General features: G+C 34.7%; 1 pseudogene; it reads left to right on the top strand.

The window, feature by feature from the left end:
• Window positions 1–10,677: 10,677 nt before the first annotated feature.
• On the top strand, window positions 10,678–12,532 carry LOC147404084 (3-ketoacyl-CoA synthase 11 pseudogene; annotated as a pseudogene).
• The last annotated feature ends 2,816 nt before the right edge of the window (window positions 12,533–15,348 follow it).

Below are 15,348 nucleotides of genomic sequence, written 5' to 3'. Positions count from 1 at the left end.
GAGAAAGCAAGGGGTTTTTGGTGTTCTGATTGAAAACTAGGTATTATTGAGGTCATTTTGTATTTCCCCATCATAAAAGATTGAGGTCAAAAGCAAATGTAGGAGTTTTAGTGAATAATTTATATACCCTATATTTTAAAGGGTCAAGATCCCTTGACTCCTAAGAATGACTCGTGAAAAAAAACACATGATCCCAACCATTTAAATGCAAATCCAACGGTTGAGATAAGTATCTCTGAGATTTGCATTATAAAAAATACTCATAAATCTCAACCTTTGGAGAGAAGAGAGACTGAGGGTCTGTTCTTTACAAAAGCCAGCTCCAACTCCAAAAGCTGGCTTCTGGAAGAAGAAGAAATCCAGAGCCTAAAAAGCCACATCCAGCAGAAGCTTGTTCGTTACAGAAGCACATAAGCCAGAAATTGATGTTCGTTTGACAGCTTTTTATTGCTGGATTCTGATAAAATGACTAGAATACCCTTAATGTTGATAATGCACAAAAAATGATCTGAATACCTTAATAAATATATAGTTATACTAAATATATATATATATATATATATATATATATATATATATATATATATATATATATATATATATATAAATTTATCTTAAAAATTATAAAAATAATTATTTTTAATTTAAATAAATTTATAAATTTTATAATTTTATTGAAATTTCGACAACATCTCCTCTTAAAAATGGACATATGAAATTTTCCTGATAAAGAAAATACTTGCATACACAGCCCTTTTACAAGAAAAATTCCTTTTTATAAACTATAACAACTACCTATAACTTACTTTTAATTTCTGTGGAAACACCCATCATCCCTTTGAAACAAAAGATGTGATTTTAAATCACCAAGCCCAACAGAAACTTCCACTACATCAGATTGGACGATATGTGGTCATAGAACAAGTTATACTATACGGGGAAAAACTATAACTTTTCCCTTCAAGTGGTCATGAACAAATGCACATTAGAGATTTCTTCAAACAATCTTAAGATCTAAACTAACATACTATCAAAATTCTCTTAAAATCATCAAAAACAATAAAGAATAATGTCTTTAGCTTCCCACAACCAACCATTAGAACTTCACAAATTGTAACTTCATTTATTGGACGAAATATTAGCATAGAAAAGATAAAATCTTTTAAGACCCAAACTAACAAAATATCAAAATTCAGATAACACCATAAAAGCAACAAAGAACATTGTCTATAGTTTCACACAACAAAAAAATTAGAACTTTACAAACGGTAACTTCATCTACTTAACAAAATGTTAGCGTAGAAAAGATAAAATCTTTCGTTAGAGAATTGCTATCGGCACCCCAAATATTTTGCTTATTATTTTCTTAAATTATTTATCACACCCCAATTAAAGATTAAAACACACACTTACAACATTACAAGACTTTAGCTAAAATTATAATCTCAACATTACAAAACATATAACACTCTTTGAAATAATTTCAGTAGTTGTTTACAATTATGATTAGGCTCATACAAATTCCTAAACCCAAAAAATAGCAATCTAGCTATAAAAAAAATGATCTATTGGCTTCGCAACTTTTACTTTGTTCGTAGGTTATAAAAATAACGAATGCATGTTTTGAGTTTGAATTGAAAGATTTTACAATTTCAAAACGCTTTTTCGGATTCAACAGAGCCATCCAGTTGCAAGTATGTGACATTGCTTTGAAGTAAGACTCCAAATATTAGATAAAACTGTGGGTGTCAATAAACATTATGAAGTTGATTTACAGTTACAAAATCAGATTAGGAAACATACTCGACATCTATACCCCAAGTGATATAATATTTTAGTTATGTTCAGAAATTTTTTTGTTTCTTACATAAAAATGACAGACACAAATATTTAAGTAGATCTATAAGATGGAAGTCTATCCTATGATTGCAAAGCTGTGTTTAGCAACTTGATAGTTGGATCAACAAACTCATGAGTTCATAGGTTAAGATCCATTCTAATAAACTACCAAAATTCCAACAAAATCATTCAAACCAGCAAAACACACACTATAATTTCACACAACCAATAATTAAAACTTCAAGTGGAAAAAAAATTGAAGAAGTCTAGACCTGAATGGGGAAGAGTTGGGTAATTCCTCGTCGAGAGAGCGCAGAGACAATCTCTTCCAAAATCCCGAGTTTGGAGACGTCAAGAGGGTTACCTTTTGTGGAAGAATATGGGCCATTTGTTTCGGTGGTGATGGGGAATCCAACGGAGGATGAGGAGACATGAAAGGTGGACCTACGAGGGTTGGGGTTGTTGGAGATGGAGATGGAGATTGAAATTGGGGAGAAATTGGAGAGGAGAGATGGTATGAAATTAGGATTTTTGTAGAGAAATGTTGTTGAAGGTAGAGGAGAGAAGAAGAGGAGCATCACCATTAGAAGAGGTTGAAGAAGAGAGAGTGAGGATTTGATTTTTATGGATGAAATGAGTTTCTGCAACAGCCTGAACCGTTGAAAATTCAACAAAAGATGGAGGGCATTTAGGTAATTTCATTCGAACCGTTTTACGATAATGGGCTTCGCGCAAAAGCCATTTGAAGAAGCGGGCTGAGGGCGACTTCAATAAAGAGTCATTTTCGGGCTTTATTTAAAATCTGCGGAGCGAAAGAAGCCCAAACGAACATCTTTCGCCGGGCTTCTTGGGCTTAAAAGTAAAAAAAAGCTGGAAAAGCCAGCTCCAAAAGCCCAAACGAACAGGCCCTTAATTTCTCTCCACCATGTTTGGATTGACGGGAGAGAATTTGGGACTACTTTGAAATTTTAAAATATCTTAAAAATGATCTAGGGGCCAGAGTTGGCATTATAAAATAATTTAAAAGGGTTTCTCTCCACTTTTGGGAAAAAAGAAAACTCACATTTTTTTTTTCTCCAATTCTTTTCTCTTCTCTCCCCCACTTAATAATTCAAATAGGAGAAATGGAGAGAAACTCATTTATTTTCTCTTCTCTACCCTTCTCTTCTCTCCATCTCTCTCAACCCAAACACAGCGTTATAGATTAAAGAAAACTCCACAAAATCAATAATCTTCAAGCTCTTCAACCTTATTAGTTAACAATAGTTTGCCCCTTGTAAGAAAATCCTGGTTCCGCCTTTAAACCTGCTTCCCATGGACCTTTTGTTGACCAAGCCCAATACACTATCATTATAAGTTGCGGCCTGTTTCAAATTGATTACTAAGAATCTGTCAGGTTGATTATTTTCAGTGGTTGGATTTAAGTTAATTATCCATCATGTATTTGAAATCCATGGGCTTGATATAAGACCAACTTTGAAAAAATAGTCCAAAACAAGTGGCTAAAATACCAATTAAGCTGTTATTTTTTTGTATATATAGCAAAAGATGGGATCAATGAAGGTATCAATAATTAAACAATGTTCCTAGGGGGTACAATGGTGATGTTAGGGTTCTCAATGGATCAGGGCTGGATAGGATTGGGTCAATCTAGGACCAAACCAGTAAGGATTGGATCAAAACCAAAACTGAACCCTTGTCGTATTGGGTTTTTATTGGATCTGAATATTAAGAACTAATTCCATTCCATTATAAATTGGACCAGGTCTGGATTGAGTCAAACGCCATTTTATATAAAAATTATATAAAAAAAACTTCATATATTTAAATAATGGATCCTCACAAAAAATCCGCTCATTTCAAAACTTCGAATCTCTATTTTGAAATATGTTTGGCACGATGTTTAGATCTCTTTTGGGCCTCCAAACGCTATATATATATATTATTTAAGGGGTAGCGTTTGGAGGCCCAAAAGAGATCCCAACATTTTTTTCAATGTATGGGTTAGAAATTTCAGAATGGGCTAATTTTTTGTGAGGATTATTTCTATGATGAGGAGATTATCCTCACAAAAAAAAAAAAAAAAAATCCAATTCCAAAACTTTTAACCCAGTCAAAAGTGATTTATAAAAATTAGATAGTCCTCGATTCTTCAACTTGTAAAGTAAGAAGTTTCGGAGTTGAAGAGACCATCATCACAAAAAATCAACTAATTCTGAAAATTCTAACCCCTACTTAAAAAAATGTCTTGCTCTTTTTAGGGCCTCTAAATGCTTTGTATATATAAGGGGTAGTATTAGGAGGCCTTAAAGAGAACTAAACATTTTTTTAATGTATGGGTTAGAACTTTCAGAATGGGCTGATTTTTGTGAGGATTATCTCTATGATGAGGAGATTATCCTCACAAAAAATATCTAATTCTGAAACTTTAAAAAAATGTCTAACTCTCTTTAGGGCCTCTAAATACTTTCTATATGTATTAATTGTGTTAATCTAACTGCCCCATATGGCACACTCAATCAACTCTCTTGACATGACAAGTTTCATTGTCATAGATCTGTATGCCTTAGGATACACAAGTGCACTTCCTCATAAAAAGCGTATCCCGAGGGAATCGTGTATCTTGAGGCATACAAATCTATAACTCTAGAACTTGTCATATCAGGAGTGTCAATTGAGTGTGCCACGTGGGGTAGTCAGATTCTCTCTCTCTCTCTCTCTCTCTCTCTCTCTCTCTCTCTCTCTCTCTCTCTCTCTCTCTCTATATATATATATATATATATATATATATATATATATATATATATGGGCATTCGGCAGACAATCTTAAGATGACAAAACGCTCACAAATTTTTGTCATAGGTGGTTTAAAAGTTTCAGATTGAGCTGATTTTTTGCAAGGATGATCTCTATGGTGAAAAGATCATCCTCACAAAAAATCAGCCAAATTTGAAACTTCTAACCCCGTCAAAAGTGGTTTACAAATTTTTGATAAAAATCGACAGTTCACAACTTAAAAAAATTTTGATGGGGTTAGAAGTTTAATATTGGACTATTTTTTGTGAAGATGATCTCCTCACCATGTAGATCATCTTCACAAAAAATCAGATCAATTCAAAATTTCTAACCCACATATAACAAACGTTTTGACACCCTCAGATTATCACACACACACACATACACACATATATAAAACATAATTTACATACCTTCTCGCATTTTATAAGATTGATACATGGTTGGTCAAGAAATAATCCAATAAGTTGTCAAATAATGATCCTTATTGGAACCCAAATCCTCAATCTAGATTTGAACTTAGTCAATTGAAATAGATCGAATTTGGGTTTGACTCAATATATTGACTGGCCAACTAATACCGGTAACATATGGTCATTGATTAAGAAGATCGTTATAGAGGGATAAAATTCTCTCTCATCTAGACCACTCATTTGCACCATCAATACACATCTCAAGGTAGCACTTGGTATCGTTTAAAGATAACTATATCTTATTAGGGAAAACTACCAATTTTAGAAGATTCTTTTCCTTTTAGATAATTATTAATTTGAATAAATGGTAAAAAGGTCAATTATAATTTAACTACCACTATGATTTCTTTCTTATGTTTTTCTATTTAAAAAGTTAAAAGCCATTGTAAAAAGGGAAAAAAGAAGATGAGGAAAGGGGGAGATCGAGGAGAGAAAGTCTTGTAACTGGGATATTTATATTGGAATGGCTCCCCCAAGCCTATGGATGTAGACACATTTCTCGAATCACGTAAAAAATTATTTCTATATATATTTTTTCGTTATTTTGTAAGTTTAATAATGGAATTGAGACCGAGGTTGATTTATCACAAAATTGACATTTACAATTAGCGCCATCTACGGGATCTGAATGAGAAAATCATGTTAAACCACGATTTACGGTCATGATCTAAATCAAAATTTGGGAATTGTTCCAAGATCAACCCTTCTTCAATCTGATCTTGCTTCACCGAGAAATAGATCATGGATTGTTAACTAGATTCTTTGATGACAAGACAAAGATGGGCAAGATCGATTTAGTAATTTGTGGCAAATCTTTAATGGGAAGATTCAGATATGTTTTGACTTGATGAAAACTATTGCACGTATCTTCAAAAGAATTGGGTAATGGTAGATTATTCCATGAGGAAGTACAAGCTGAAGGGCACATCATGGATTTTCGTCTAGGTTGTGAGCTATTGAAATTCTTGTCTCAACTAACATTGATAACCGTAGGTTATTGGATTGATTTATAGCCTCCAACACATATTGTTCTTGTTCTGATTCAGGTCAAGGGTTGGAAATTGTAAGAACTTAACGTGTGGTAGCAAGCACATGTGGATTGTACACTATCGTGATCGAGATGTGGTAGTGTGGTAGTGTGGCAAGGAAGATCAATTAATATTAAATTATAATAATGAGTTAGGTTTGATTTTAAAGCAAGAAGATTGTATTACATTAATGATAGCAGTAATGTGATTCAACGGCACTTGACAAAAGTATAAAAGAAGGGAAGGGAAGGGAAGGTAAATAAATCAAAGAGGAAAAGCTTTGGGTGTTGGGCAAAAGCTTCATTATTCGATGCGGGATGACTCCCATATCATGTTTTTAAAAGTAACCAATTGGATCCATGGTAGAACGATGTGCACACTGTGACAGAGTCCGAGGTTGGTGAAAAGAAGGAAATTGGTGACCACACGTGCAAGGGAAGATTCTCATAGGAGAAATGATACAACCAAGAATCTACAGGTACTTATGTTAAATTCAAATCTATTAAAACCAAGTTGTGTTGTAAGCGTTCATAAAGCATGAAAATCGAATTAAAAAAGGAAAAAAAAAAATTAAGTGTATCAATGAACATCAAGTCATATCTCACAAACAACATATCTCGAGGATGGTTGTTCATCCTCCTTTGTCTTCTCTCTTCTCCCCCTTCTCAAGAATAACTCAAATTTTATTGTGTTTTCTCTTTTACTCATTTTCAAAAACACTATATATAAGGTCGATTTAACGACCAAACTCATTGTCAAAGTTTTGTCTTACATGGATTCAAAGCTTTAGAATTAGCCGACTTTTTGTGAAGATGATCTCTACAGTGAGGAGATCATCCTTACAAAAAATCAGCCTCTTCCAAAACTTCTAATCCCATCAAATGCGATTTATAAACTTAACGGTAAAAAATGATGATCCACGATTCTTCAACTTATAAACTAGGGTTAGAAGTTTCAAAATTGACTGATTTTTTACGAGGATGATGTCCTCACCTTAGATATCATCCTAACACACTTTGACTTGGACTTTGGCAACAAACGCTACCCACATATATATAATTAGATGGTGTCATCTATCTCTATGGGCCACATTTCAACATTGCACCCAAATAGACCAATGGGTACCACATATATAGAGCATTACATTTTATGAACTTTCAAAAAAGTATAATTGAAAAAAAAAAAAATCACCATTGGATTTAAATTTTAAATCTAGAAGTTGCATGGCCATCCATTTTTAAACTCAAGATTTGACTTCAAAAAATATTTGTTTTGGGGATTGTTTTTTTCAAACCCAATCTAGACCACAAACAAGAGAACTGAGTTGTCATTTGAACCAATGGAGCTATCCCCATGGCCAAAATGTGGGCCTCAGTCCATGCAATCTTTTCCCTATATATATATTACATATTTAAGAAACATATTAAGTTTAAAAGAACTTTCCCAAGGACTCCACCTCTGCGTAGGGACGTGCTGCCCCTTACATCCCCACAAATCAGCGTACTTAGCATCCATGTTGTACCCCTCAACATAATACAAAGCACATGCTCAACGCATAAATGTTTTGCCAACTTGCATTAGCTGTCTGTAAATGTTTTAAAATGTGGTAATGGCTCAGTTTGGTATTCTGCAAAACATTTGTAAATGGCAAATAAAAATATTGATTTACATCTATATCTGGTAACATATTTGCATTGCAAAAACTTTTCATCGACCACCACCTAAGTGGAACAAAGAATAAAGACTTCAATGTCTCTTTTTTACTGACAGTTTATGGGATCCCATTGGGGGATTTTACTGCTTATAACTGTTATTATCTTTTAAGATAAGGGCAGATATGACCTACCTAATGCTTGGGCCTTTGGAATTATATAAAGGTATAACAGATTTGAATCTTAAATAATGACATTTATTTATTCTTATTTTGCAAACAATGACCTTGATTTGCCCTTATTAACATTATGTAAATTTAAATTTCAAAATATAAAATCAAATATTAGTTCGAAAAATGATGTATTTTGATACTTCAATTTAGCTTAATTTAAAATACTAAGGTAGCGTTTGGTATAGCTTCTTGAATTATCATGTGGTGTGATTCTTCTGGATTCCTATAGAGTGAAAGTTCGAAAGTAAGCCAAGAGATGAAGATAGGTTTCAGAACACGTTTCTTAACCCTACTCCTCTTCCAAAAGCATATTTGGGACTAAAAATAAAATTTGTAATCTTATTAATTCATGCTTTCGTGTAGGAATGAGATGTTAAAAGTTGGCAAAAGAAGAATAGTGGAGGTGTTACGTGGCATGTGTTGAGGTGTGGCTTATGCCCTCTTCTGGCTTCTTGCTTTTACCGGTAGTGCTTCTATTTGTCAATAGTGTGTTGAACTTCCCATTTTGTCCCTCAATTATCCTTTCTTAATCCTTATCTTCCTTTTTTTTATTAGAGTCGTGATAATATGACTTGTCTGGTGGTATACTCAATCGACTCCCTAACATGAGAAGTTCGGAACTGTAGATTTGTACATCACAAGATACATAATTGAACTTCTCCATAAAAAAGTGTATCTCGAAGGAGTTGTGTATCTCAAGGCATACAAATCTAAGGTTCCCACATTAGGGAGTCGAATGAGTATCCACTTGACAAGTCATATTATTAGGATTCTTTTTATTATTTATTTTTAATAGAAAGTCCACGTTATCGTCATCATCCTTGACGACTAACCTCACCTCTCTATCAGTGGCAACAACTTTGTTACGTGTGGGTATTTGTGTATGTGCATGTGCATGTATGACAAAAGCACCAATGTCAGTCTACAACCTCATTGATCACATTCTTTAAGGGTACTGATGTCATTGCACAATCTAATATAAAAAATAACTTTTTCTTCTGCCCTGTCAAACCTTTTTGAGTCACGATAATCTGACGCTCTTTTTTCAGACGCCCTTTCCTAACACAAAATCATAGATCCTTTGCATTGGGATACACAAAAAAAGGATTTATGATTCTATAACTGAAAAAAGAGTGTCTAATTATCATTAGTCAACCTTTTTATATACCCAATATAAAGCACTTTATGGGCATGGTTACCAAATAATCATTGGATTAACTTCAATCACAACTACTCATAAAACTACAACGTTTTTGTCTTATATGGGTAAAAAAGTTTGGAATGGGCTGATTTTTCGTGAGGATGATCTCTATGATAAGAGGATCACCCTTGCAAAAAATCAGCTCATTCTAAAACTTCTAACCCCATCAAATGTGATTACAAAAAATGGACGGTTCAAAATTCTTCAACTTGCTAACATAAGGCTAGAAGTTTCAGAATGGGCTGATTTTTGGCAATGATGATCTCCTCAACATAGAGATCATCCTCACAAAAAATCAGCCCATTCCGAATCTTTTTGCTTATATAAAACAAAACACGTTGTAGCTTTATGAGTAACTTTATATGTATACAGATCCTGATCCTATATAAATATATATGGGTCGGGTTTCGTAGACATAAAATTACTCATAAAGTTACAACGTTTTTGTCTTATATGATTAAAAAGGTTAAGAATGAGTTGATTTTTTGTGAGGATGATCTCTGTGGTGAGGGGATCATCATTGCAAAAAATCATTTCATTTCAAAACTTCTAACCCTATCAAAAGTGATTTACAAAAATTAGACGGTCTAAAATATTTTAACTTATAAACATGGGATTAGAAATTTCATAATAGGCTGATTTTTGGCAAGGATGATCTCCTCACCATAGAGATCATCCTCATAAAAAATCAGTCCATTCTAAACATTTTTGCCCATATAAGATAAACACATTGTAACTTTACAAATAACTTTATGTGTATATGATCTTAATTATATATATATTAAGGTTCATCCAAACGGTTGAAAAAGGACAACTCGAGAACTCCCAAATTTAAAACTAAAATCCAACGATGCAAGATACTTTTGTAAAAGAAAAATTAAACATCTTAAAATTTTATCTTCTTCATCATTGTTGTGTGTGAATCAGGTTTTCGGATTCAACAATGTGAGACCGTGATCCTTATTATGATTTGAAATCTTACTAGGTTATTCAGAAGTGAATCCATATAAACCCTTTAAAAGCAAAGCATCATACGAGCTTAGTACGTCATTTTTGCCCATACCGTTAGATAAAGAGTCGTGCTGGGATGATACAAATGGAGATACAAAGGTGACAGAAAAATGATGCGGTGGCGAGCCAATAACTGTAGATTATTTTTCGCGACATACGTGTAAATATCATCTACGGTTATGTGTGCGCCACCACATTATTTGTTCATTTTGTGTGTCGGTTTGCGTCATTCCAGTATTTTCCTTAAAAGAATGTCCAATCAACAAACGTCTCCTTCGTCGTCTCCTTCGTCCACTGAGGAATTAAAGCGTGTTGTTTAATTCGAACTTATATATGTCTCACTTCCCAACTGTACCATAACCCTTCTTTATTACACACACCCACTCACTCTCTCTCTCTCCACAGTCTATTTATACACACATAGTTGCACGTACTTTCAAACCAAACCCATCTCCCGAAACTTAAATTTATCTCTACACAGTACACACCATGAAGCCTTTCACACGTATCCAACTCCTTCAAGCCTCCGTTGCAGCCCTCTTAACCTTCACCCTTATCCTTCACACCCTCTTATCCGGCACTCCCTTCTTTCACATCCTCTTCAACTTCCTCTCTCATAACCTCCCCCTCTCGCTAACCTGCGCCTGGTGCGCACTTATCTCACTCTACCTCTATTTCTCAACCCGCTCACACCCAGTCTACCTTCTTGACTATTCATGCTTCAAGCCTGACGTTGACCGTAAATGTAGTTACGAAGTGAGCGAATACTTTGTCCGACGAAGTCAACGCTTCACGATCACAAGTGGAGAGTTCATGCGTGGAATCTTCTTAAAATCTGGCTTAGGTGACGAAACCTACGTACCACCCTTCATCTTTCAATATGATTACGAAGCCAATCTAAAATACGCCGTGCAAGAAGCCGAAGAAGGAATGTTTTCAGCCGTCGATTCACTACTATCAAAAACCCAAGTGGACCCACAGCAGATAGACGTCCTGATCGTGACATGTGGCATGTTTACACCCGTTCCTTCACTCTCATCACTCATAGTCAACCGTTACAAACTAAAACCAAACATCAAAACATTTAATCTAAGTGGTATGGGATGCAGTTCTGGCGTTATGTCCATTGATTTAGCTGCTAATGTACTACGCGGGTGTACTAAAACTCGGTACGCGCTGGTTGTTGTAACGGAGAGCATCAGCTTGAATTGGTATTTCGGTAATAACCGTTCCATGCTTGTTACTAACTGTATCTTTCGTGTCGGTTGTGCCGCTACATTGATCACTAACGATCCGAGTCAACGCGGATGTGCCAAGATGGAACTCGTTAAATCTCTCAGGACTCACCACGGAGCAGACGATTCGGCGTACCGAGCTGCTTTTCAAGAAGAAGACGAGTTTGGTAATGTTGGGGTTGCACTCACTAAGGATTTGATACGAGTCGCGAGTTTCTACTTGAGAGAACACATCACCTTGCTTGCTCCCCAAGTTCTCCCACTGAGTCAACTCGTTGTTTACGGGTACTCGATCCTAGTATCTTTGTTATCTCGAGGTGATACAAAACCAATTGTGCCTGACTTAGGTACCGCGTTTGATCACATGTGTATACACACGGGTGGAAAAGCTGTGATTGAACAGGTGGGAAGGGTTTTACGACTCGGTGATGAGGTAACTGAGCCGGCTCGGATGAGTTTGCATCGGTTTGGTAACACGTCAAGTAGTCATGTGTTCTACGAGTTAAGTTATTTTGAAGCTAAAGGGAGAATAAAGAAAGGTGATAAGGTGTGGATGCTGGCGTTTGGAACTGGGTTCAAGGTATGTAGTCTTGTGTTTAAGTCTCTTCGAGATTCGCGTAAGGAACCTGATAATCCTTGGAACGATTGCATCCATAGATACCCATTAAAAGCTTGGTGAGTTACTAAAAAGGGTTGGGTGAGTTAGAGGGAGAGAGAATTTTTATAATGTATAGAGAAATTTTCTCTCTCTACACATAAAATGTAACTTATTTGAAAAACATTATAATCTTATAAAAATAAGGTATCCGGGGCTCTTACAACACACGCCATACCAGTCCTCGGGTCTGATATAAATCCTGGAAGGTAGCCCTTAAGTGGGATTCGAACTCATCAAGACCTCCGCATCAAGAGGCGTGGTCTTGGCCATCTCACCAACAATTGGTGTTTATTTTTCTTATTTTCTTTATTTTATTCTTCTATATGTTTTTATAGAACTGTACTTTGATTTTTATTAATGTTAGTAGATATAAGTTGAAAGTTGTGTTGAAGGCAAGTGGGATTTTTACCCCCTGTTTTTATGTAATTTTACTTTGATTTTTATTATTGATATTAATAGATATAATTTGAAGTTTATTTTGAAGGCAAAGTAGGAGGAATGCTTGCATGAGCTGTTGTCCATGTAAAGTGGGGAAAAAAAAAAAAAGGCTAAAGCGCTTGATGCCTTTAATATTCGGGACAATGGCTTCATGAACCAAAAGTTTGAAATTATGTAACAAAAAGTTATCTCTGCAGAAGAAGAAGGGACTCTTTAATGCTAACTTTCTTGAATATTAGTCAAATAAGGATTTTTTTTTTTTTTAAGTTAAAATATGAGAATTACTCTTTTTCAATTATGTCTTAAAAAACATTTTTATTAGAGAACTTTTACCCCTTCATATTTTGGTGAATATTTGAGGTACTGGTGAGTTTTAAAACTCAACTTCAATGTTTATGATCGAATCAGATCGATTCATAAACTCACAAATTGACTCAAATGAGTCAAATAAAATTATATTAATTTTATGAATATTTTAAAAATAATTTTTAATAAATAAAATATTAATTTTTCATAGAAATATTAATGATCAAATAATTTGATGAAAATTTTGACCTAACTCAGTGTTTTTTTTATCTTACTCGACCAACTTAACTTAAGAAGTTAGTTCCACCAACTTAACTTAAGAAGTTTGGGCCAAGCCATCTTCAAATCCAATTGATTCAACTAAAAATAAATAAATTTTTGTATATTGCAATCAGTTTGATTGGATTTCCTAGTGACTTGACCTCAATCTCAATACAATCAACTTGCTCAAGTTAATAAAAAATGCATAGAATTAGGTCACAAACTTGGTTAAGTAATTAGGTTATATATGACCATTATGAAGGATAAAAATAAATATTTTATTATTTTAAAATATTCATATAATTAATTAATTTTATTTGATTCAATATTTTTGGAGTTGATTCGATAGACATTCAAGCCACATTTCCTCAAACCTCGTTAAAATGTTATTTCCAATACTTTAATTTAAAAAATACTTGTTGGACTAACATTTAACAAAGTTGATACTAAAAAGTCCATCTTTTTTAAGAATAGATTTTTTTACACCTCAGAGAATAAGCTCGTAACATAATCACCTAACTTCGGTGGAAGCAGGATATCCTTCGGTTGAACTTTGCATATGCTTACTGTCTGACCTGCTTTCTTACCTCACCTTATCGCTTGGACTACTGCTCATTCCCTAACTACCTGACCGGGGCTACAGCTGCCTTTATCTATTACAAGCTGGGCTGAGACGGCTACCGCTTGCTATTGCTACTCTTAAGAGCTAGGAGCCCCACATCTAATAAGGTACGATCACCGCAGCTTTCATGCTTTTCACTGACTGGCGTGGCTATTACAACTACTGCTAGCTGGTCCATTCAAAGACCGGGATTCCTGACCTTACCATGCCCATGGGGAAGAGGACCGAACGGAACCTTAGTGGCTGGGAAACAGAGATCCCGCGGAGAATCCAAATGGGATTAGATTCAGATTCAGAAAAAGCAAAAAATGGGGGCAAAGTAAACCTAACCGCTTACCTTTTCGTAAGCCGCGCACTTCAGGCCAGGCCTTACTATAACCAACCTCACAGATCCCACTCAATCTTTTACACCGATGTATCGTACTCTCTCGACCAGGTCATCATAAGAAAATATTGTTAAATCTTTCCGAAGTGAGAGAAGGAGGGAAGGCGTGCTAGCGCGCTACAAAACAACTTTGAGACTTGAGCCAAGGCCATATAATTTTAAAATTATGGTCTTTATAGTCATTCTCCGTTAATATTTTAACCAATGGTGGGTACCAAATTAAATTGTGTGGTGTAGATGTTAAAATGATGGTCATTTTGTATATGGGTTTTTTTAACCAAATATACTCTCAAATTCTTATTTCCAAAGTGTATTTAATGATGCTTAACATGTGACATGTTAACAAAACCATTTTATATATGAGTTTTGTTAGGGAACACATTAAATTGCAATAAATACACTTTGAAAATTAGAACATAAGAGTATTTTGGAAAAAAATAATTTTTAAGGGCATTTTCGATACAGACTCCGATTTTCAAAGTGTATTTATTGCACTTTAACTTGTGCCTTAGGGCACAGGATAACAAGACCCTTTATATATTATTAAAGGTGTGTTTGATTGCATGGAAAGTCATTTTCCATGGAATTTGAAATCCATGGAAAAATTGAAGTAAAAAATAGGTAGGGTGGAAACATTAAATTTCATTGTTTGACTGCATTTAAAAAATATTAAGAAAAAAACAGAGGAAAGAAAGAGAGCAGGGTTAGGATAGAGGGAGGATGAGGGTGGTCGTAGATAGCATTGACGACGACTATGACAATGATGATGGTGGCGATTGTAATTGTGTGGTGATGGTGGGAAAGAAGAGGGGAGGACGTGCTAGTGGTGGCAAAGAGAGAGTAGGGTTATGATAGAGGAAGGATGAGGGTGGCCATATATATACATAGAGAGAGAGAGAGAAGGTAATCGACAATGATGATGGCGATGGTGACGATGACGACGGTGAGATTGAGTGTGATGGTGGTGGAAGAAAAATGAAGAAGATATTTTGAAGATGAAAAATTTAGATGTATTTCCCACCTATATGGGTGGAAAAGTGAAATACGTGATTTGGTGGATTTTTTAATTGGAGTGGAAAATGAATTTTCATGGACATGTACAATCAAACACATGAAAAATGTCATTTTCCATAGAAATTTCCATGTGCAATCAAACATATCCTAAGTTTCAATTTTGGATAAGTCAATGCTAAAATTAATTTTCCCAACT

Source organism: Akebia trifoliata, chromosome 4 (genome assembly GCF_017979445.1).
Source record: "Akebia trifoliata isolate Shusen 1 chromosome 4, ASM1797944v1, whole genome shotgun sequence".
Classification (NCBI taxonomy): Eukaryota; Viridiplantae; Streptophyta; class Magnoliopsida; order Ranunculales; family Lardizabalaceae; genus Akebia; species Akebia trifoliata.
The sequence above is the reverse complement of the archived record's forward strand: the minus strand, read 5'-3'. Positions and strand labels throughout refer to the sequence as shown.